General features: G+C 43.5%; 1 protein-coding gene across 1 annotated transcript in view; it reads left to right on the top strand.

The window, feature by feature from the left end:
• Positions 1–23,227, top strand: part of LOC137384304 (androgen-dependent TFPI-regulating protein-like) — a 170,020-nt gene that overhangs the window by 9,888 nt on the left and 136,905 nt on the right. The gene's annotated exons all lie outside the window — the stretch shown is intronic.

Here is a 23,227-nt window from a genome sequence, read left to right as displayed (position 1 = left end):
CGGCGATATCCATAGCCCTTGCACCAGGTAGGCAACATACCATCCTGGAATCACGTCTGCGACCACAGAAATGCCTGTCTGTTACCCTAACTATAGAATCCCCTACCACTATTCTGTCCTGTCTTTACTCCTGCCTCCCTGAACAGCTGAGCCACCCATTGTGCTCTGTTCATGACTCTCGCTGCACTCTCCAGAGGAACCCTCTCTCCCATCGGTCCTCAGAACTGAGTACCAGTTATTCATCTGACGTCATCTGACCTGCCTCCGTTCCCACCCCCAAAGGCTCTAAGTGGGCAGGAAACCCATCTCCATACCAATGAAGGCCTTCCTTGCATGAAACTCTTAACTTTAAACAGTTTCCCACCGGAGGCAGGTTTCTGACCCAGAAACAAATCTGTTTCCTCTCCTGTTTTCCGCCTCCGTGGCAGAAATTCAGCCCTATGACTCTATGAGATGAATTTTATCAGCCCTCGAGAACTGGCAGTGTGGGGGTCACATAAAATAGCAAGGGAAGGTTGGGTGAAATGCCCATTGCCTTCCCAATGCCATTCAATTTTGTCAGGGGCAGGGAAAGCCTAAGTCAGCTTTCCTGGCCAGAGGCCAACTGAGGCTCCTAAAGTGTCCACTTAAGGGCCTCTTCCCACTGCTGCTGGCATTTTACCAGCAACTGGTGGGAGACCCACCACGAGGGGAGGCCACCCAATAAAACCAGGCAGCCTCCCTGTAGGCTCTGCTTGGACAATCTGTGGCTCACGGAGGGTCCCTGGAAGCAACATCCAACCCCGTGCCCTTAAGAACCACCCTCTCCCACCCCTCACCAGTGCCTGCATGACTGGCCCCGACATGCCCGCCCCACTTACCTGCATTCAAGGGCTCCATGGCTGCTCCTTGTCCCTGACCTCCTGCAGTACCAGCAGTCACCACTGCTTCTGGTGACACTGCTGGTACTGCTGAGCTGCCAGCCCTCTGATTGTCTGGCAGCTCTTAGGTGTGGATCTTGTCCCTTAAAGGGGATGGCATGTCCAATGGCGGGTATTTAATTGCCTGCCTCCGTTGAATTTGGCCAGGGGTCCAAAGAACTGAGGTGGATTGACACCCCCACCCCTACCCCCACCGCCTCCTGGCTCATCGCCGGGATCCCTGTTGCCGAGATAAATCCCAGCCCTGTTGACTCTATTAAGGGAAATAGATTGAGAGAAACTTTCTCCACTGTCTGGGAAGTCTAGAACTTAGGGGGCATAGTCTTAAAATTAGAGCCAGACCTTTCAGGAGTGAAATTAGGACACTTCCATACACAAAGGGTGGTAGAAGTTTGGAACTCTCTTCTGCAGTGGCAAATGATGCGAGATCAATTGTTAAATTTAAAACTGAGAATGATAAATTTTTGTTAAGGTATTAAGACAAGGAGTTAGGTCACAGAGCAGCCATTGAATGGAGGAATAGGCTCAAGGGGTTAAATTACCTACTCCTGTTCCTACGTTTCTAATGTTTAATCCCTCAACCATCACCTCAAACTGACGACCTGAACATTTATTTCTTGCTGCTTGTGGGAACTAGCTGTGAGAAATTTGTCTGTTGTGTTTCCTACGTTACAAAAATGACTACCCTTCAAAAATTTGGCATTGGCTGTAAAGAAAAGTGGACATTCTGAGGTTGTGAAAGGCACTATATAAATGAAAATTCTTTCTTTTAATTTAGCCTTCCTGAAAAGCAGGATGTAAGGTGCTTTTGACTGAGCAGGCATATCATCGGAGAGCTCTGTAAGTTGATTGCTTGACCTGGCGATACAGATGCCACAGGTCCCATTTACAATTCCGTAATAGTTCACAAGGAGGCAGGTCCAGGCATTTCTATGGAAAGTAAAATAATGAAGCTGATAAGGTATTACAATACCTTCACACTCCCCAATTGTAAATGCAGCCGTAGATCCCTCAATGTTAAGTAACAGTTTATGTTAAACTTCCCATTAGATTTGGAAAACTTAAGACTGGGTTGTACAATGTTGTTGCTAAACATGCAAAACATATTGTCAAAGTTAGATTTAGTCTTTTTTTCTCAGTATTATGATCATGGAACCTGAGTGGCACAATTGATTAAGTACTACCTTTCCTCTTGAGAAATGCAATCCCGTCTGATGAGATGAAAGTCTCCCTTCAGCTATCCTGCACCAGATCTGGCTTGTCCATTCAAGCACCATCAAGCTTTATTCTTTTCATTCAAAACTGTTCACTACTCCAGAATCATCCTTGGGAGTAAAGATAACCCCAACTTCTTTTGTCTACTGCCAACCATTCCTCAAACCCTTCACCTCACTCTCTCCATCGTCACTGCCAACAAGTGTGAGGAACATATAAACTACTTTGTCACAAAGATTAAAACCATCCATTCAGCTGCCTCTGCCCCATCCACCCCTTCCCCTTTGCCCAACACCTCCTGCCCCAGCTCTGAATGCAAAATTTCTGATTTCCAATTTCTCTCCTATTTCAACTCACACTCATTTTTTCCACGAGACCCACCTTCTGTCCCTTGAGCCCAGTTTTGCTAAATTGCTGACCATCTTACATCCCTTCCTGGTCCCTACCTGAGTTGTAAGTGTTCCCCTCTTATCAGTTACTGACCCATCTCTTTGAAAAACACCATTATCACATCCCTCCTCAAAAACAGATCCTTATCTTTGCAAACTACCACCCCATCTCCAACTTCCCTTTCCTCTCCAAAGTGCTTGAATATGTTAACTGCTTCCAAATCTATGCCTATCTTTCTCACAACTCCATGCTTTCACCTCTCCAACCAGGTTTACGCCTCTGCCACAGTACTGAAACAGCCCTAATCAAAGTCACAAATGGCATGCTTTGCGACTCTGATCATGGTTCAGTATTCCTCCTCATCCTTCTTGACCTCTCTGCAGTATTTGATACAGTGATTATACCATTTTTCTCCAATGCCTTTTCTCCATTGTCCAACTTAGAGACTGTGCTTTTTGGGTTCCATCTTATCTACCAAATTGCAGCCAGAGCATTTCTAGCAATGGCTTATCTTCCTGTTCCCATATTCCTTAACTCTGGAGTCTGTGAGGATCTATTCTTGGCCTCCTTTTCTTCATTGTCTCCATGCTGTTCCTTGGTAGCCTCATACAAACCTGTGGGGCTGAACTTTCATTTTGGCAGGGATACAGGAGTTGGGACTGTTTCTGGTTCCTGAACCCACCCCAGGGAGAAACAGTCACTCTTCGGGATTTTCAGGGGGGCACTCCCTTAATTGGCATGGCGACAAGTTCCTTAAGGGTGGCAGGAGGGCTCTGTAAGCTGGAGAGCCAATCAGAGGCCTTCCAGCTTGAAAGGATCAGCAGGCTGCATTAAAGGGTAAGAAACTGAGAGGGTGCATCAACATGAAGGTGCCCTCACCAACTTTAAAAAAAAAATCAAATAATAACCAGGCCACCACTGTTGGTGGTGGTGGGGCGGAGTTGGGTGGAATCCCTCTACAGAGCAACCTTTGGCTGTACCCTCCCCCCAGACAGGGAGGAAGGGCCTGTAGGCCTGCCTGGAGCACTGGCCTGCCACTGGGTGCATACCTCCAGGCAGTTAAACCGCCCCCCGGGCACGGTAAACTGGAGGCTGACTCAAAAATCCAAATTGACCTTCTTTAATCTCCTTAACAAGACTCTTAATGAACCTAGTTCAAACCCACCTCAGCAAAAATTGCCAGCACCGGCCGGCACTGGTATTTTTGGGCCCCGTCAGCCTCCCTTTCCGACTTCAGTGGGACCTGAAAATCCTGCCCATGGGGTCAGCTTCCACATAGACTTCTCTTGATCCCTCCACTGCCTCTGTGTGTCAGAGTGTTTATCTGACATCGAGCCTTAGCTGCAGTTTCCACCAGATACATGCTGGGATAACCATCAATCTTCGGCTCTGCCACAAACTCCAAAACCTTGCCATTCATTCCATCCCCCTACCCACTTTGGTATTTGATAGCTTATATATACATTGATATCCTAGACGTAGGTTTGCAGGGCATAATTTCAAAGATTGCAGTTGGCACGAAACTCAAAAGTAGTAAACAGTAGCAGACTTCAGGAGGACATAGACAGATGGGTGAAATGGGCAGACACATGGCAGATCAAATTTAACACAGAGAAGTGTGAAATTATGCATTTTAGTAGGAACAATGAGGATGGGAAATGTAAACTAAATGCTACAATTTTAAAGGGGGTGCAAGAACAGACCTGGGAGTTACGTAGAGAAATCTTTGAAGGTGGCAGGCAAAGTTGAGAAGGCTGTTAAAAACAGGATCCTTGGCTTTATAAATTGAGGCACCGAATACAAAAGCAAGGAGGTTATGCCTTCATAAATCACTGGATGGGCCTCAGCTTGAGTATTGTGTCCAATTCTGGGAACCATGCTTGAAGAAAGATGTCAAGGCATTGGATAGGGTGCAGGCGAGATATACTAGAATGGTACAAGGAATAGGGATTTTATTTTTGTGGAGACCAGTGAAGCTGCAATTGTTCTCCCAAGAGTAGAGAAGGTTAAGGGGAGATTTAAAAGTGGCATTGAAAACTGTGAAGGGTTTTGATAGAGTAAATGAGGAGAAACTGTTTCCAGTGCAGAGGTGTCAGTGACCAGAGGACATTGATTTAAGGTAATTGACAAGCGAGTCAGAAGTGAGATGAGGAGAATTATTTTCACACAATGAGTTATTATGGTTTGGAATACGCGACCTAAAAGGATGCTGGCAGCCGATTCAGTAGCAACTTTCAAATTGGATAAATACTTGAAGAGAGAAAATAGCAGGGGTATGGGGAATGAGCAGGGGAATGGGAATAATTGGATAGCTCTTTCATGATGGGCCAAATAGCCTCCTTCTGTGCTGTAAGATTCTGGGATTCTATGTGCTGCTGAAGTAATTTTCCAGGCCTTTGTCACCTCCAGATGTGGCTATTCCAATACTCTACAGGCCAGACTCCCATCCTTCACCCTCCATAAACTTCAGCTTATCGACAACTGTGCTGCCCGAATCCTATCACACACCAAGACCTGCTCATGCTCCCTCCTGTCCCTGAAGGTGGCCACACTGTACGGAGTAGCCTGCAAAGTGCTGATGCCATGCGAGATGACACCATACAGGCTGGAAGCAGACACTTGCAAATTATCAGCTATTGTAATTCATTGACAAGCCTTCAAGTATCTTTATGTGATGCCAGCAGTTGGCTGCCCTTACATTGACTGCCTTCCATAAACTTGAGCTCATCCACAACTCTGCTGCCCGTGACCTAACTAGTACAAAATTCCAAACATCCATCACCCCTATGCTTGCTGACCAATGTTGGCTCCCCATCCGGCAACACCTCAGTTTAAAAATTTTCATTCTTGTTTTCAAGTCCTTCATGGCCTCACCCCTCCCTATCTCTGTACCTCTTACAGTTCTTTAGGGCTGAGAATTTCAAAGATTTGCAGCCCTTTGAGTGAAGATATTTCTGCTCATCTCAGTTCTAAATGGCCGACCCTTATTCTGACACTGTGACCCCTAATTCTAGACTTCCCAGCCAGGGGTAACATCCTCTCAGCATCAATCTTGTCAAGCCCCTTAGAATTTTATATGTTTCAATGAGATCACCTCTTATTGTTCTGAACTCTAGGGAACATAAGCCTACGGAATCTTCCTTCATAGGACAATTCTCTCATCCCAGAAATCAGTCTGGTGAACCTTCATTGCACTAAGGCAAGTATATCCTTCCTTCGGTAAGGAGACCAAAACTCTACACAGAACTCCAGGTGCCATGTCACCAAAGCCCTCTGCAATTTCAGTACCACCACTACTTTTGTATGACGGGAGAAACTTATTGGGGGGTGGTTAGTTTGGCTATTCATTTCATGGCCTCCTGAGATGCCAAATGGAGAAATGAGGTGCAATGGATCTTAGTGGGCAGATTGATGTGATGTATTCCATGGCATGGGACCCTTGCCCACAATTGCACCTTGGATTGTCCCTCATCTTCCGCTATGGAGCAGGTGCTGCATCGTCCATGCTCTGTGGGATTCAGTTGAATGCTGCCCACTCTCCTTGAGGGAGGGAAAAGTTAGGAATCTTTGCTGTTGTGTCACTGAATAGGTGTTGGTTTTTTATGCTGCATGTGTCCGATGATTCCGTCTATCTGGGTTGTGGATTGATACCAGCCGCATGAATCTTAGCTGTTGTTTCCCCAGAACAACTGACGTGATTTTAAACAATTTGTTGATTGTTTTTCCAGTCTTCAAGAATGGGAACTCCCAGGCTGCTAATGACTTTTTCCATCTTACAGAGCGCTATAGTGTCATGGCGAATGGCAGGCAGAGCAATAAAGGGGAGCATCGGAAGCTGCCCAGTTGGAGTGGAATTAAGCATTTCAGACATTGTCCTTATGGTGGAGTTTAGCTGCATGTCCATGATTTTTGTGTGGTGGCTCCCAGACTATGAGGCAGAGCCTTATTCTTTGGCTGAGCAGACAAGGGCTACTGTTGCATTGCAAAGTATTCTGACTAAGCTCCTCCACAATTGCAGTAAGACTTCTTTACGCTTAGACTCCAATCCCTTTGTAATAAAGACTAACATACCATTTGCTTTCCTAATTGTTTGCTGTACCTGCATATCAGCTTTCTGTGATTCTTGTACAAGGATACCCAGATCCCTCTGAATACCAATATTTCCTAGTCTCTATTTATAAATATTCTTTTCTATTTTTCCTACCAAAGTGGATAACTTCATATTTCTCCACATTATAGTCCATCTGCCACATTGTTGCCCACTCACTTAAGCTATCTAAATCCTGTTGCAGTCTCTTTGTGTCCTTCTCACAGCTTTCTTTCCCACCTAACTTACCATTGTCAGCAAACTTGGATACATTACATTCAGTCCTCTCATCTAAGTCTTATATAGATTGTAAATAGCTAAGAGCCCAGCACTAATCCCTGCATTACCCACTGGTTACAGCCTGCCAACCTGAAAATGACCCATATATTCCTGCTCTGTTTTCTGTCATTAACCAATCCTCAATTCATGCTAATTTATTACCCTCAATCCTATAAACCCTAATTTTGTGTAATAACTTCTTGTGCTGTGCCTTATCAAATGTTTTTGAAAATGCAAAAACACAACATCCACTGGTTCCTCTTTATCCACCCTACTAGTTACATCCTCAAAACAATTCTAACAGATTTGTCAAATACCATTTCCCTTTCATAAATTGATGTTGACTCTGCCTAATCATATTATGATTTTCTAAGTGTCCTGTTATCACATTCCTAAAAAATAGATTCTAGCACTTTTCCTGCTACTGATTTCAGGCTAACTGGCCTGTAGTTCCCTGTTTTCTTTCTCCCTCCTTTCATGAAGAGCAGGGTTACTTTTACTACCTGAATCTGGGAAGTTCTGGAAGATCAAAACCAATGCATCCACTAGCCCTGTAGCTTCTTTTAATCAGGTTCAGGGGATTTATCAGCTTTTAGTCCCATTAATTTCTCCAGTATTATTTCTTTACTCATCCTTATATCCTTAAGTTCCTCATTTTCACTAGACCCTTGGTTTCCCATTACTTCTAGAATGTTTTCAGTATCTTCTACTGTGAAGACAAAGCATTTGTTTAATGTCACTGCCATTTCCCATTCCCTACTATAATTTCTTCCATCTCTGCCTCTTAAGGAACCCAAGTTTACTCTCACTAATCTTTTCCTTTTTACATACCTATAGAAGTTTTTACAATCTGGTTTATGCCTCTAGCTAATTTACTCTCATATCCTATTTTCCTCTCTCTTTATCAATTTCTTGGCCATTCTTTGCTGAATTTTAAAATCCTCCAAATCCTCAAACTTACTACTCATTTTGGCAACATTATAAGTCTCTTTCTTTAATCTAATACTATCTTTAACTTCTCTTGTTAACTATGGTTGGACCACTTTTCCCATTGGATTTTTATTTTTCATGTTTAATTATTGTGAATTATGAATGAATTATTTAAATGTTTGCCTTTGCTTATCTACTGCCATATATTTTAATCCAGTATTCCAATCTACCTTCAATCTACCTACTTGTCCTTCATACCTACCTAGTTTTCTTTTTTCAGATTTAAAACGCTAATTTCAGACTTAACTAACTCAGTATAAAACTTATCATATTATGATCACTCTTCCCCAGAGACTTCTTTGCTACCAAGTTATTAATTAATTCTGTTGCATTGTGCAACCTTTTTTCTAAAATAGCATGCTCCCTATGTTGGTTACTTGGCACAGTGATCTAGAAAACTTATGAATACATTCCATGAACTTGGGCGCCACACTATTACTGCAAATGTGGTTTGCTCAGTCCATATAAAGTTGCCCACCATTACTGTATTATCCTTGTTATATGCTCCTCTAGTTTCCTGCTCTATGTTCTACCAACACTACTGTTGGGGGGGGGGGGGGTCTATAAAATTCTCCTCAAGATTGTCCTTCTCTAAGGTGTCTTCTTGTGCTGGAGCTTCTTGCTGCTGAAAAATAAGAGGAAAAAGAAATGTGACATGTGTTAGGATGGGAGATACAAGTTTAGTTTAGAGATACAGCACTGAAACAGGCCCTTCAGCCCACCGAGTCTGTGCCGACTATCAACCACCCATTTATACTAATCCTGCACTAATCCCATATTCCTACCACATCCCCACCTGTCCCTATATTTCCCTACCACCTACCTATACTAGGGGCAATTTATAATGGCCAATTTACCTACTAACCTGCAAGTCTTTTGGCTTGTGGGAGGAAACCGGAGCACCTGGAGAAAACCCACGCAGACACAGGGAGAACTTGCATACTCCACACAGGCAGTACCCAGAATTGAACCCGGGTCGCTGGAGCTGTGAGGCTGCGGTGCTAACCACTGTGCCACTGTGCCGCCCCATTTAATAGTTTGTAATAGTTTGGTGAAAACAGCTTGAGGTTGTGCAGCTTGCTACATCTTTTCTGAAGTGAAGGAAGTGTTATAAGTAATATGCCAGGCACTTTGCTCTGGTATGATGCTCCCTGATGGTGCTGGCTCTGCCTGGGCCAATGGTCTCCAGTGTGAGTGGCTGTTGAATAGCCAAGTGGAGAATTGTGCAAGTAATGAAAGTGTTCAGAGGTGGAGAAGACACTAGATGGAATGATGAGAGGTGATGACAGTAAAACCAACTGTGTGCAATGTGAAGCAAGGAAGGAGTGTTGAGAGAAGTTGATAGTTATGCAAGTGATAGGACATGAGAAGGGAACATAAGAACATAAGAAATAGGAGCAGGAGTAGACTATACGGCCCCTCAAGCCTACTTGGTAGGAATGTGGGATTAGTGTAGGATTAGTATAACTGGGTGGTTGATGGTCGGCACAGACTCGGTGGGCCGAAGGGCCTGTTTCAGTGCTGTATCTCTAATCTAATCTAATCTAATCTACTCTGCCATTCAGTACAATTGTGGCTGATCTTCTGCCTCAACTCCACTTTCCTGTTCGTTCCTCAGATCCCTCGATTTCTGGAGATACCAAAAATCTGTCTATTTCAGCCTTAAATAGGCTCAACAACGGAGCATCCACAGCCCTCTTGGCTAAGCAATTCAAAAGATTCACAACTTTCTGAGTGAAGAAATTTCTCCTCATCTCAGCCTTAAATGATTGACCCTTATCCTGAGACTGTGCCCCCATGTTCTAGATCTCCCCAGCTAGGAAAAACAACTTGTCAGTCAAGCCCTTCAAGCCCCTTCAGTATCTTGTATGTTTCAATGAGAATGGTGTCAGTGTATGATGTGATGAGAGGAAGGAAAGAGGTGAATGTGCTTTTAATTGTTCTAGTCCAGAAAGCCAGTTAGTGAAGGATGATACTGCAGACAATCTTTACTTAGTCTTATATTTATTTACAGAGTGAAACAGTACAAGCATATGTTGTGTTATTGGCTCTTAACACAAATGTACAAAACACAATAACAATGATTGGTAAACTAAAGGAAGGGTTCTTTATCGAACAATAACAGGATTCTAGGAGATCTCTTCAATACACGTGCTACCTGCTGACTAACACTGCTCCAACTATTGTATCGGAGTGGTTTTTGCCAAATCATTGCTAACAACTTGTGATCAGTGTCGGCAACAAAGTGTTTGCCAAATAGCTACGTATGGAATCTGGTGATACCAAACACTAATGCCAATGTTTCTCGTTCTATGTTTGAATAGTTCACCTGAGTGGGTGACAGACTTTTAGAATTGAATGCAATTAGCGTGGCGCAGTGGTTAGCACTGCAGCCTCACAGCTCCAGGGACCCGGGTTCGATTCTGGGTACTGCCTGTGTGGAGTTTGCAAGTTCTCCCTGTGTCTGCGTGGGTTTTCTCCGGGTGCTCCGGTTTCCTCCCACAAGCCAAAAGACTTGCAGGTTGATAGGTAAATTGGCCATTATAAATTGTCACTAGTATAGGTAGGTGGTAGGGAAATATAGGGGGACAGGTGGGGATGTTTGGTAGGAATATGGGATTAGCGTAGGATTAGTATAAATGGGTGGTTGATGGTCGGCACAGACTCGGTGGGCCGAAGGGCCTGTTTCAGTGCTGTATCTCTAATCTAAAAATCTAATCTAGTCTACCTTCCTGTAACAGACATGCTTCCAGACCCTTTTGTGAAGCATCTATTTCGAGTGTAGTTTCTTTCCTTGGGTCGTAGTATTGTAAACATGCTTCAGCAGAAATTGACTGTTTTAATGAATTGAACATGTACTGATGACCTTCATGCAACAAGAATGGTGTATATTTTTTGAGATGTTCACACAGTGATGGTGCTTTCTCAGAGAAATTCGAGATATATGGTGCTAAGAAGTTAAACAGACCCAAACACCTCTGTAAATCTTCTTTATCTTGAGGAGTAGGCATTGATTATACATCCTCAACTTTACTGGCATCTGGTCATATTCCAGTGTCAGGAGATTGAACTGAAGAAATTAATATGGCTCACATTGATAGCACATTTTTTGCTGTTAAACATGAGACCTTTTCTTCTAGCCATCTCCATTAGAATGTGATGATTCTTGTCATGCTCTTCCTTGGTACTTCCCATACTCTGCCATCCACAATGCAATGCAAACACAGCCAGGAACACTCTCAGTAATGTGATCCATGTGTAGTTGGAACAGGTCTTGATTCACTGACAGACCGAATGGTAACCATAGAAAGCAATACCTTCCAAATGTCGTTAGTTCCTGTGAACCCTCAGAAAGGTGCACTGACCAATAATCATGTTTTGCATCCATCTTTGAGAAGAACTTGGCCTAGCAAACCTTGGTTTGAGCTCCTCTAGAGTAGGAATCTTGTGAGGACACCTTTTGAGTGCTCAATTTAATTTTCTGGGATCCAAGCATACTTTAATCATACCATCTTTCTTAATTACAGTGGTTATAGAGCTACACCAATCAGTGTGTTGTTGAACACAGCGAATAATCCCTTGTCATTCCATCATGTCAACCTCGGCCTTTAATTTGTTCTTTATGTGAACTCTGCTCTTCCATGGTGGATCTATGGACAGAACTGCATTATCTTTCTGGTGAAGAACTGCCCATTGTGTCAAATCTATCTGGATAGTCCTGTTGCAGATCTTAAATAGACCGAATAGGGTCACACGGGCCTTGACTATTTAGCATTGGCACTTTACTAATCTCGTGAATCATCATAGTCTGGAGTTCACTGTGTGCTGGTAGACTTGCTACTGTTGGACCGTTGGTGTCAACAATATGGAAGACCTTTGGCGACAATCCAGAACTTCCATATTTGCATTTCAATGTCAATGCTCCCACACAGTAGATCGGTGAACTGTTATATGCAGTGAGTCTAGCTCTTGTTGGCAGTAACATAGATTCTCACTTCACTAGGTACATGTCTTTGAGTATCCGCGGTGGTAAAATGTTGGCGCTTGCCCCAGTATCTATCTTCAGTTGTAGCTTGTGCTTGCACTTTTGTTGGGACATATTCAACTGTATGAAAGCTCCAGTTGTGTGATTGCATCCATGTACTGTGTGACTGTCATTGTATGAAAAGCTTGTTCACTTTTGAGCTTGAGTTTGCCACTTTTGGTGGTTTCTTTGCTGTCCAGGTCTCTGCTGACCTCGTGAATGTCCCTATGCTTGGTGTTGTGGAGAAAGTATAACCACTCTTGAGTCCATGGGATTAAAGCAAATAAAGGTTTTTAATCAAGCATATGCAAAGGAGAAATTCTCTGGTCATCCAAACAGCTTCTCAGTGAAACAGAATTTGAAACACACATTTATAGTATACAATCACCATTATTCATTTGTTCACACTACTCCGACACATTCCAGGTCTGCAGCTTGATCAATAAACTGGATTGCATTGCCCCACGAACATTCTCCTGCCATCTTAATACTTTAGAAAGCCTAGAGGAGTATAGAAAGTGCAGAAGTGAAGTAAAAAAGGTAATTAGAAAAGCAAAGTGAGGACATGAAAAATTATTGGCAGGTAAAATCAAGGAAAACCTGAAGATGTTTTATCAGTACATTAAGAGCAAGAGGATAACTAAGGAAAGGGTAGGGCCTATCAGAGATGTACAAGGGAACTTATGCGTGGATGCAGAAGATGTGGGCAGGGTTCTTAATGAGATTTTCGCCTCTGTCCACAAAGGAGAGGGTTGACGTAGACATTGTAGTTAAAGAGAAGCGTGAAATATTAGATAAGATGAGCATAATGAGAGAGGAAGTACTAGAGGGTCTGACATCCTTGAAAGTGGATAAATCGCCAGGGCCAGATGGATTGCATCCCAGGTTGTTAAAGGAAGCCAAATAACAAGAAGGAAATAACGGATATGCTGAGGATCATCTTCAAATCGTCTCTAGATACAGGAGAGCTACAAGACAATTGGAGGTCTGTAAAAATTGTACCATTGTTTTAAAAGCGTGTGAGGGTTACGCCAAATAATTATAGGCCAGTCAGTCTGACCTTGGTGGTGGGTAAATTGTTAGAATCTATTCTGAGGGATAGGATAAATTGCCACTTAGAAAGGCACGGATTAATCAGGGATAGTCAGCATGGATTTGTTAAGGGAAGGTCATGTCTTACTAACGTAATTGAGTTTTTTGAGGTAGTAACAAGATGGATTGATGAGGGTAGTGCAGTGGTCCCCATGGATTTTAGTAAGGCATTTGACAAGGTCCCACATGGCAGACTGATCAGTAAAATGAAAGCCTATGGGATACAGGGGAAGATGGCAGGTTGAATACAAAATTGCAACAGGAAACAAAGGGTAGTAGTCAATGGATGTTTTTCTGAATGGAAAGCTGTTTCCAGTGGCATTCCAAATGGTTCAGTGTTGGGTCCTTTGCTTTTTGTGGCATCTATTAATGATTTGGACTTAAATGTGGGAGGCATGATTGGGAAATTTGCTGATGACACAAAAATTGGCTGTGCAGTTTATAGTGAAGAGGATAGCCGTTGACTCCAGAATGATATCAATGGTTTGTTGAGCGGGCGGTAAAGTGGCAAATGGAATTCAATCCAGATAATTGTGAGGTAATGCATTTGGGAAGGGCAAATAAAGCAAGGGAATACACAATAACCAGGAAGATATTGAGAGGGGTAGAAGAAGTGAGTGACCTTGGAACGCATGTCCACAGGTCCCAAAGGTGGAAGGACAGGTAGATAGAGTGGTGACGAAGGCATATGGAATGCTTTCCTTTATTGGCCGAGGTATAGAATTCAAAAGCAGGGATGTAATGCTGGAACTGTATGAAACGCTGGTTAGGCCACAGTTGGAGTATTGCGTACAGTTCTGGTCATCACATTACAGAAAGGACATAATTGCTCTGGAGCGAGTACAGAGGAGATTTACAAGAATGCTGCTAGGGCTCGAATGTTGTAGCTATGAGGAAGGATTGGACAGGCTAGGGTTGTTTTCCTTAGAATTGAGGAGGCTGAGGGGTGACTTAATAGAGGTGTACAAAATTATGAGGGCCTAGATAGAGGAAACAGGAAGGACCTGTTTCCCTAGCAGAGGGGTCAATTACCAGGGGGCACAGATTTAAAGTGATTGGTAGAAGGATGAGAGGGGACAGGAGGGAAAACTTTTTCACACAGAGGGTGGTGGGTGTCTGGAATTCACTGCCAGGAATGGTGGTGGAGGCATTAACCCTCAATTCTTTTAAAAGGTACCTGGACCTGCACCTGAAGTGCTGTAACCTGCAAGGCTATGGACCAAGTGCTGGAAAGTGGGATTAGATTGGGCGGCTAGTTTTTTCTTTTGGCCCGCACCGACATGACAGGCTGAATGGCCTCCTTCTTTGCTGTAATTTTTCTATGGTTCTATGGTTCCTCCCCAGCCTTAAAGCTGCCAGTTCTCAAGGTTTATGGCATCCTGTCCCATCTCCAGTCGCACCCTTATCTCTTTGATTAGTGAAGCAAGGACAGTATGTTTACACAGATGTGGAGACAATTAGGTACTGGGTTGTACAACTTTCCCATAACAATGGCAAGGTATCTCATCATGCCCTGGTTCTGCACAACTACAGTGTTTCTGTATTCCCTCTAAGACTGTTAATGTATCCTAATGCTAAATAGTCTACTAATGTTGCCCTGCTGGTCCCACTTCAGTCTTGGACCCCAGGTTAGGCGCACCACCCGACCCAGGCAGGACATTCCCAACATCGTCCAATCACCAATGGCTCCAAGGATCCTACTGGAATTTCATGGGCTTTGGATCTCTTAGTCTACTGTTCTCTTATGTCTTCACCAAAGTCCTATTGATCTTGGCTGGGCCTAGAACCTCCTTCCCGTTATAGAGCGTAATCTTCATAAATATTCCCAAGTTTCATATTCCCTGGGAGAGGGGCTTCAACTGCAGCAGATACAAGGGTGTACCCTTTGTTGGCCAACATCACCATCTGCACCACTTTGGATACCATCAGCTTTTGGGAGCAACAAATACAGAGACCAACTAACAGGACCGCAATGGACACAACTTCCCACTTCCCACCAGTTATACTGCATTCTTGGCTCAATTGCTGGCCAAGTCCTCTACAATTCTCTAGCCACTCCTTTGGCTCGGTTCACCTGCACCTTGCTTGATGGCTTTGCTCCATAAACCTCCTAGTGGTGGCTAGGGTCCTTTGTACCACTTCCCGGGCTATTCTTTCTGGGACATTGTCAACGTTTAGCGCACCATCCCACCTTGGGCTGAATACATACATGCGAGGGCCCTGCCCACAAGGTGGAAATCCCCCACTGTAAAGGAGTCAGTGATCTGTAAGCAGAAAGTGCGGTTATTATCGCACTCCAATCCTCCATATAAGTACCTTGTCCTGTCCGTCAAAAAGCACCACTGCGTAGGGGAGGTTTGAACTGCCTTACAGACTTTTCAAGAGGACTGACCGATACCACTATGGCAGAGACATTACTGATGGGTCTCAGAGTATTACAGGAGCTGATGATGTAATGCTGCAACTCAGTGCAATATTCTTATGTTGTCATCAAAGGGTACCATTTAAACCTAGAGTTATATATCCCTGGGATCCTACATGATATACTAACTCATCCCTCACCACCCCCAGGGATTCAAATTTATAACCCCCTGAATAAGTACCATTTGCATGTTCTTCAGGCACAATCATCAGGAACTTGATTGTATTCTCCACTTCCCTCATTATAGGTCGTGTAACTTCCAGCCTTTCCTCACACAAATTTATAATGTCTAATCTTTTCACAGCCTAATGTATGTGTTGGGGGGCCATACCAAATCTTACATCTTCAATATCTGAAACAACGTTATCTACCAAATCTCGAGCCAACATGTCACAGGCCCTTCCCTTTGAGTTCTCAAACAAATAGAGGCAGATTAGTCCATCCCGCAGTGATGTTCACTCCAGTGTTGGATGCCCTCGAGCTGCTCCCTCCTTTCAGTAGTTGCGCATACTGTCCTGGATGCAGGCAAGTGGTTCTGTTGATATTTACAGTGGGTGCCTCCCATGTTTCTGCAGTTACCAGGAGGGTGATCACCGTTACTGCGACTCACCATGCTGCCACTGCTCTAGTGGTTTACCTGAAACAAAATAATTAAGCGATCTGCTGCTGGCCCTCCTGTTGGCAGAAACAGAATGTGAGTCATGTAGTTTGACTTGAGGCCATTGGGAGTGATGTCACCCTTATGGCATTCCTGGAAAATAAAATAACAATCCCATCACTTTAAGATTTTTCCTTTTATAATCTAGCTGTACAGGATATACCTGTATCAAACCTCTGAGTGACACACAGTAATATTGTTTTCATATTTAGTCCAATATTTACTGTTGTCCAAACTGGAGCCACCAAGACTGTGTGTGTGGTTTTATTGTTTTCCTAGAATCACTTGAAATTTCAGGTTAGAATACCAACTCAAATTAATGTAATTTAATTCATCATCTTCAATTCATTGTAGATGTCTGATCAAATTCCAGAAGCTGTCAGCAATCTTGTTGCAATAAATTTTGAAAGTTGTATGGTCAGTTTAAACTGCTAGCGGAAAGGGTTAACTTTCTGCTAGTCTGAAAGGGATGGGGCGAATGTTCTCAGATGGACTAGTGATGATGTCATCACCCCTTTTCCTACGAAGACAGAACAAACCACATGCTATGGAAAAATCTGAACACATACTTTTCAAACAAATGAGAAATTTGTATTTCAGAACACTTTCCTCTGACAATGTTGCAAAATTCCAAGCTTTTTAGATCCCTTGGTCAAATTCTGTCCATTTTAACAATGGACTTAAAAACACATGGACTGTTTCAGACTCAAGCTATTTTCCAAGTTCCAATTAGCAGTATCCAACATTAAAAATTGCCCTGTTCTCGCATGCATGAATTCATATCTGGATCAAAATTCCCATATGTTTATTAAAATACAGTCAGGTTTTGATTCTTGGCCAGAAATCGCAACTCGCATCTTATAACTTAAGCATTTAGTTTGTTTACACCTTCCTTTTGATCCAACTCATATTCCTCATTGTGAAATTCTTTTTTAAAATGTGCTGACACCCCATTTGTGTAACCCCCCCCCCCCTTTAAGGAAGAAAGCACATTAAAACTTACCACACAATTATCCACACAATTTCTGCAACACTCATTCAACTTAACAACTTAAGATGAAAGAAAGAAACCAAAGGAAATAAAGTGTATCAGTGGTCTTGGTCCTTCATTTAAATCTTCAAACAGCAGCTTCTCACAAGCATGGGGGGGAAGGAAAGGGTGGTCTTTGAGTTTTTCACCCACAGGAACAATCGAATTGACTGTGCTACGTATCATTACCTATTGTCCCCCTTAAAGGAACCTTACTTTCTTTTCCGTTGCCAAAACAAAGCACATGCTTTAACAGCTTCTCATCCAATTTATACAGCTATCAAAATTTTAAAACATCATGCAGGACCAGGCCACTGAGGGTTAATAAGCCATTAGTTCAGTGACACAGACAGAGCTACCACAGACAGACAATGAAATCACAAGACACTAATATAATATACAAACAGAAACTTATGCATGCATGAGTTTTCTTCTTGACTTCTGCCTACGTTAGTTCAGAACAGTTCCCTAAAATGGTAAAACAACCCCAAATTATTTACTGACGAACTTCTTAGCTCATTTATCTTTCCTCATGAATGCTACACACCGCACACCCACTCTCTTGACCTTATGTGCCCATGACACAGAGCTACAATTCCCTTTTATGTTTTATCCTTCGATTATTTGTTTGTTCTTTATCTTAGATGATATTTTAGTTTCTAAAAAGTAGCTTGCTAAATTACACTGGACATTTTGCATCTCAAAATTATCCCAAATTCAAATAACATTGTTGCTGGAGTTACAGGTTTTGTTAATGTTCCATTGAGTTCTTCCCAAAAGAAACATTTCTCTATATTCATAGAAACCACCTAGATTGCTTGTTTTCCCCCCCTAGATTTTGATTTTCCCTTAAATTTCCAAACATCTCCATCAGGGAAGGCAGCATTTTCGATTAAACTCCAATTGTTTCCAAACTTTTAACATTTTGAAAGAGGTTCCTAACCCAATAATTTTTTTTGATATAACAAAAATGATTCCAAATTCCAATTCACAACAATAGACATTAAAAAGTCAAAACTGCCAATGTTATATGTGAGCGAGCTTTATATCTAGAATTAAATACTCCTTCATACCATGAGCTGATAACTTCTAAGTTTGTTATGCTCACTGATGAAATTCCAGTTTTCCCAACTTATCAGGTCAGTTAACCTTAATAATTTAAATTTAATTCAAATCAATGCTTATTAACTACACATAGAACAGAATAACACATGCCTTTTAAAAGAAAGGTAAATGACGTCATTTTTCATGTTCTTCTGGTGCCTTTTCAAATGACTAAGGAAACAAAAACTAAAGAAAAGTTATTTAACATTCTTACAACAAAGACTTAAAACCAGTCTCTTAAACTGACTTTAAAATCTTTCCAATATCTCCTTTATTTATCCTGGAACAGTCAGTAAGATATGTCTTTAATTTAAAGTGCAAAAAGCAATAGTAGATTTTAAACTTTGGTCCAATTAAGGCAAAGCATTTAAAAACTTCACATTGGATTCCTGCCAGGCATTTCCAAGCCCAAGGAACACACACAGGTTCAACTAGTTCACATCCCAAAACATGACTCAAGGTTCCCACAGAAATATACATGTGCAAGAATAAAAAAAGTAACAGACTCATACTTTCAACATTAAACCCAGACAACAAAGGGTTAACAACTGTTAGCTCCACAGCACACAAGTGACACAGACAAGGACATAGAGTCGTGGAAGCTTCCAACATTCATACAGACTCAAACAAAGACACAGTAATAAAAACAAGAAATGCTGGAACCACTCAGCAGGTTGCCAATTAACGGCCACTTAAGGGCCTTCGTCCACCTCCACGTAGATTTTACGCATGGCAAGCGGGCATCCTGGAACTGGGAAAGGCAGCCCGGAAAAAGCTGGCAGCCTCTCCGTGCCCCGGGGGTGGGCCCTGACAATCAGGCACAGGGTGCTCAATTGAAGGCCGCTCCTGTATAGTTCACTCTTGAATTGGATCTTCCAAAATGCATCACCTCGCATTTGCCCTGATTGAACTCCATCTGCCATTTCTCTGCCCAACTCTCCAATCTATCTATATTCTGCTGTATTCTCTGACAGTCCCCTTCACTATCTGCTACTCCACCAATCTTAGTGTCGTCTGCAAACTTGCTAATCAGTCCACCTATACTTTCCTCCAAATCATTAATGTATATCACAAACAACAGTGGTCCCAGCACGGATCCCTGTGGAACACCACTGGTCACACGTCTCCATTTTGAGAAACTCCCTTCTACTGCTACTCTCTGTCTCCTGTTGCCCAGCCAGTTCTTTATCCATCTAGCTAGTACACCTTGGACCCCATGCGCCTTCACTTTCTCCATCAGCCTGCCATGGGGAACCTTATCAAACGCCTTACTGAAGTCCATGTATATGACATCGACAGCCCTTCCCTCATCAATCAACTTTGTCACTTCCTCAAAGAATTCTAGTTTGAAGAGGTAGATGACTGGTTTGGTGAGTCTCTTGGAGATGCAAATGATTTCCTCCAATGTGTTTTCGAATTGGGGTTTCTAAATGGGATGTGGGCACGGTTGGCTAGCCCATTCATAATTGCCCTTGAGAAGTTGTGGTGAGATGCCTTCTTGAACCCCCTGCAGTCCTTGGGGTGTGGGTACACCAACAGTGCTGTTGGGAAGGGAGTTTCAGAATTTTGAACCACGAACAGTGAAGGAATGGCAATATAATTCCAAGACAGGATGGTGTGTGGCATGAAGGGGAACTTGCAGGTGGTGGTGTTTCCATACATCTGCTGCCCTTGTCCTTCTGGGTGGTAGAGGTTGCAGATTTGGAGGATGCTGTCAAAGGAGCCTTGGTGAGTTGCTGCAATGCATCTTGTAGATGGTACACACTGCTGCCACTGTGCCTTGGTAGTGAAGGGAGTGAATGTTGAAAGTTGTGGATGGCGTGCCAATCAAGCAGGCTGCTTTGTCCTGGATGGTGTTGAGCTGCTTGATTGCTGTTGGAATAGCACCCATCCAGGGGCAAGTGGAGAGTATTCCATCACACTCCTGACTTGTGCCTTGTAGATGGTGGACAGGCATTGGGGAGTCAGGAGGTTTAGTTTTTAGTTTAGAGATACAGCACTGAAACAGGCCCTTCGTCCCACGGAGTCTGTGCCGACCATCAACCACCCATTTATACTAATCCTACACTAATCCCATATTCCTACCACATCCCCACCTGTCCCTATATTTCCCTACCACCTACCTATACTAGGGCAATTGCTAATGGCCAATTTACCTATCAACCTGCAAGTCTTTGGTTTGTGGGAGGAAACCGGAGCACCCGGAGGAAACCCACGCAGACACAGGGAGAACTTGCAAACTCCACACAGGCAGTACCCAGAATTGAACCCGGGTCGCTGGAGCTGTGAGGCTGCGGTGCTAACCACTGCGCCACTGTTTAATTTAGCTTTCCACTCAATGAATTAAAGATCATCATTCAGCATAGCACGTTCCTGACAATTCAGATAACTGAAGTCTCTCTTTATCACTAGTCTGTAGTTCTTGGTAAACTTAATTACTGCCAAACCACCTCTTGGGCACTGAAAATTAACTGTTACAAATAGGATGTCATTCTTTCAGAATTTAATTATTGTTGAAAATTTAGTAAAATAAAAAAGTAAATAAAATTATTTTTAACTTTTTTCAGTCTATTTTATTTCTCTCTCTTTCTTAATCCCATCTTTCAGTCCCTCTTTATTTTGCTTTTATTCCTGATTTGGCATTGAATTCACTATTTGAACTGACAGTTCCTGATTGAACTTACAAACTCCATACAGGCAGTACCTAGGTCGCTGAAGCTGTGAGGCTGCGGTGCTAACCACTGCGCCACTGTGCCGCCCTCGATGCAGAATTCCTAGCCTCTGACCTGCTCTTGTAACCACAGTATTTATTGTGGCTGGTCCAGTTCAGTTTCTGGTCAATGGTAACCCCCAGGATGTTGATAGTAGGGGATTCAGCGATGGTAATGCCATTGAATGTCAAGGGGAGATGGTTAGATTTGTTTGAGATGATCATTGCCTAGCACTTGTGTGGTGCGAATGTTATTTGCCACTTATCAGCCTGGTTGTTGTCCAGGTCTGGCTGCATCTGGACACGGTCTGCTTCAGTATCTGAAGAATCGCGAATGGTGCTGAACATTGTGCAATCATCAGTGAACATCCTCACTTCCGATCTTATGATGGAGGGAAGGTCATTGATGAAGCAGCTGAAGATGGTTAGGCCTCGGACACTACCGTGAGGAACTCCTGCTGTGATGTCCTGGGACTGAGACGATAGACCTCCAACAACTACAACCATTGTCCTTTGTGCTAGGTATGATTCCAACCAGTGGAGAGCTTTCCCCCTGATTCCCATTGACTCCAGTTTTGCTAGGGCTCCTTGATACCATATTCGGTCAAATGCTGCCTTGATGTCAAGAGCAGTCACTCTCACCTTACCTCTGGAGTTCAGCTCTTTTGTCCATGCTTGAAAAGGCTGTAATGAGGTCAGGAGCTGAGTGGCCCTGTCGGAATCCAAACTGAACATCAGTGAGCAGGTTATTGCTGAGCAAGTGCCGCTTGATAGCACTGTCGACGACCTCTTTCATCACTTTGGTAATGATTGAGAGTTGACTGATAAGGCAGTAATTAACAGAACTTGATTTGTCCTTTTTGTGTACAGGACATACCTGGGCAATTTTCCACATTGCCGGGTGGATGCCTTAGTTGTAGCTGTAGTGCACTCAACAGCTTGGCTAGGGGCGCAATTAGTTCTGGAGCACAAGTCTTCAGTAGTATTGCCGGAATGTTGTCAGGGACCATAGTCTTTGCAGTATCCAGTGCCGTCAGCCATTTCTTGATATCACGTGGAGTGAATCGGATTGGCTGAAGACTGGCATCTGTGATTTTGGGGACCTCAGGAGGAGGTCGAGATGGATCATCCACTCAGCACGTCAGGCTGAAAATGGATACAAATGCTTCAGCCTTGTCTTTTGCACTGATGTGCTGGGTTCCACCATCGTTGAGGATGGGGATATTTGTTGAGTCTCCTGCTCCTGTTAGTTGTTTAATTGTCCACCACCATTCACGACTGGATATAGCAGGACTGCAGAGCATGGATCTGATCCGTTGATTGCGGGATCGCTTAGCCCTGTCTATCGCATGCTGTTTCCACTGTTTGGCATGCAAGTAGTCCTGTGTTGTAGCTTCAGCAGGCTGACAGCTCCTGGCATGCCCTCCTGTACTCTTCATTAAACCAGGATTGGTCCCCCAGCTTGATGGTAATGGTAGAGTGGGGGATATGCCGGGCCATGAGGTTACTGATTGTGATTGAATACAATTCTGCTGCTGCTGATGGCCCACAGAGCCTTATGGATGCCCAGTTTTGAGTTGCTAGATCTGTTCGAAATCTATCCCATTTAGCATGGTGGTCGTGCCACGCAACACGATGGTGGCTATCCTCAATGTGAAGACAGGACTTTGTCACTCCTACCAATACTGTCTTGGACAGATGCATCTGCGACAGCTATATTGGTGAGTATGAGGTCAAGTAGATTTTTCCCTCTTGTTGGTTCCCTCAGCACCCAGTCTAGCAGCTATGTCCTTTAGGACACGGCCAGCTCAGTCAGTGGTGGTCGTCCCGAGCCACCCTTGGTGATGGACATTGAAGTCCCCCACCCAGAGTACATTCTGTGCCCTTGCTACCCTCAGTGCTTCTTCCAAGTGGTGTTCAACATGGAGAAACACTGATTCATCTGCCGAGGCAGGTGGTAATTAGTAGGATGTTTCCTTGCCCATTTTTGACCTGATGCCATAAGATGTCATGGAATCCAGAGTCAATGTTGAGGACTCCCAGGGAAACTCCCTCCCAACTGTATACCACTGTGCCACCACCTCTGGTGGGTCTGTCCTGCGGGTGGGACAGGACATACCCAGGGATGGTGATGGCGGTGTCTGGGACATTGTCTATAAGTTATGATTCGGTGAGTATGACTATATCCGGCTGATGCTTGACTAGTCTGTGGGACAACTCTCCCAATTTTGGCACAAGCCCCCAGATGTTTGGAAGGACGACTTTGCAGGGTCGACAGGGCTGGGTTTGCCGTTGTCGTTTCCAAT

The sequence above is a fragment of the Heterodontus francisci genome, chromosome 2 (genome assembly GCF_036365525.1).
Source record: "Heterodontus francisci isolate sHetFra1 chromosome 2, sHetFra1.hap1, whole genome shotgun sequence".
In the NCBI taxonomy this organism is placed as follows: domain Eukaryota; kingdom Metazoa; phylum Chordata; class Chondrichthyes; order Heterodontiformes; family Heterodontidae; genus Heterodontus; species Heterodontus francisci.
This window is presented reverse-complemented; position numbering and strand designations above follow the sequence as displayed.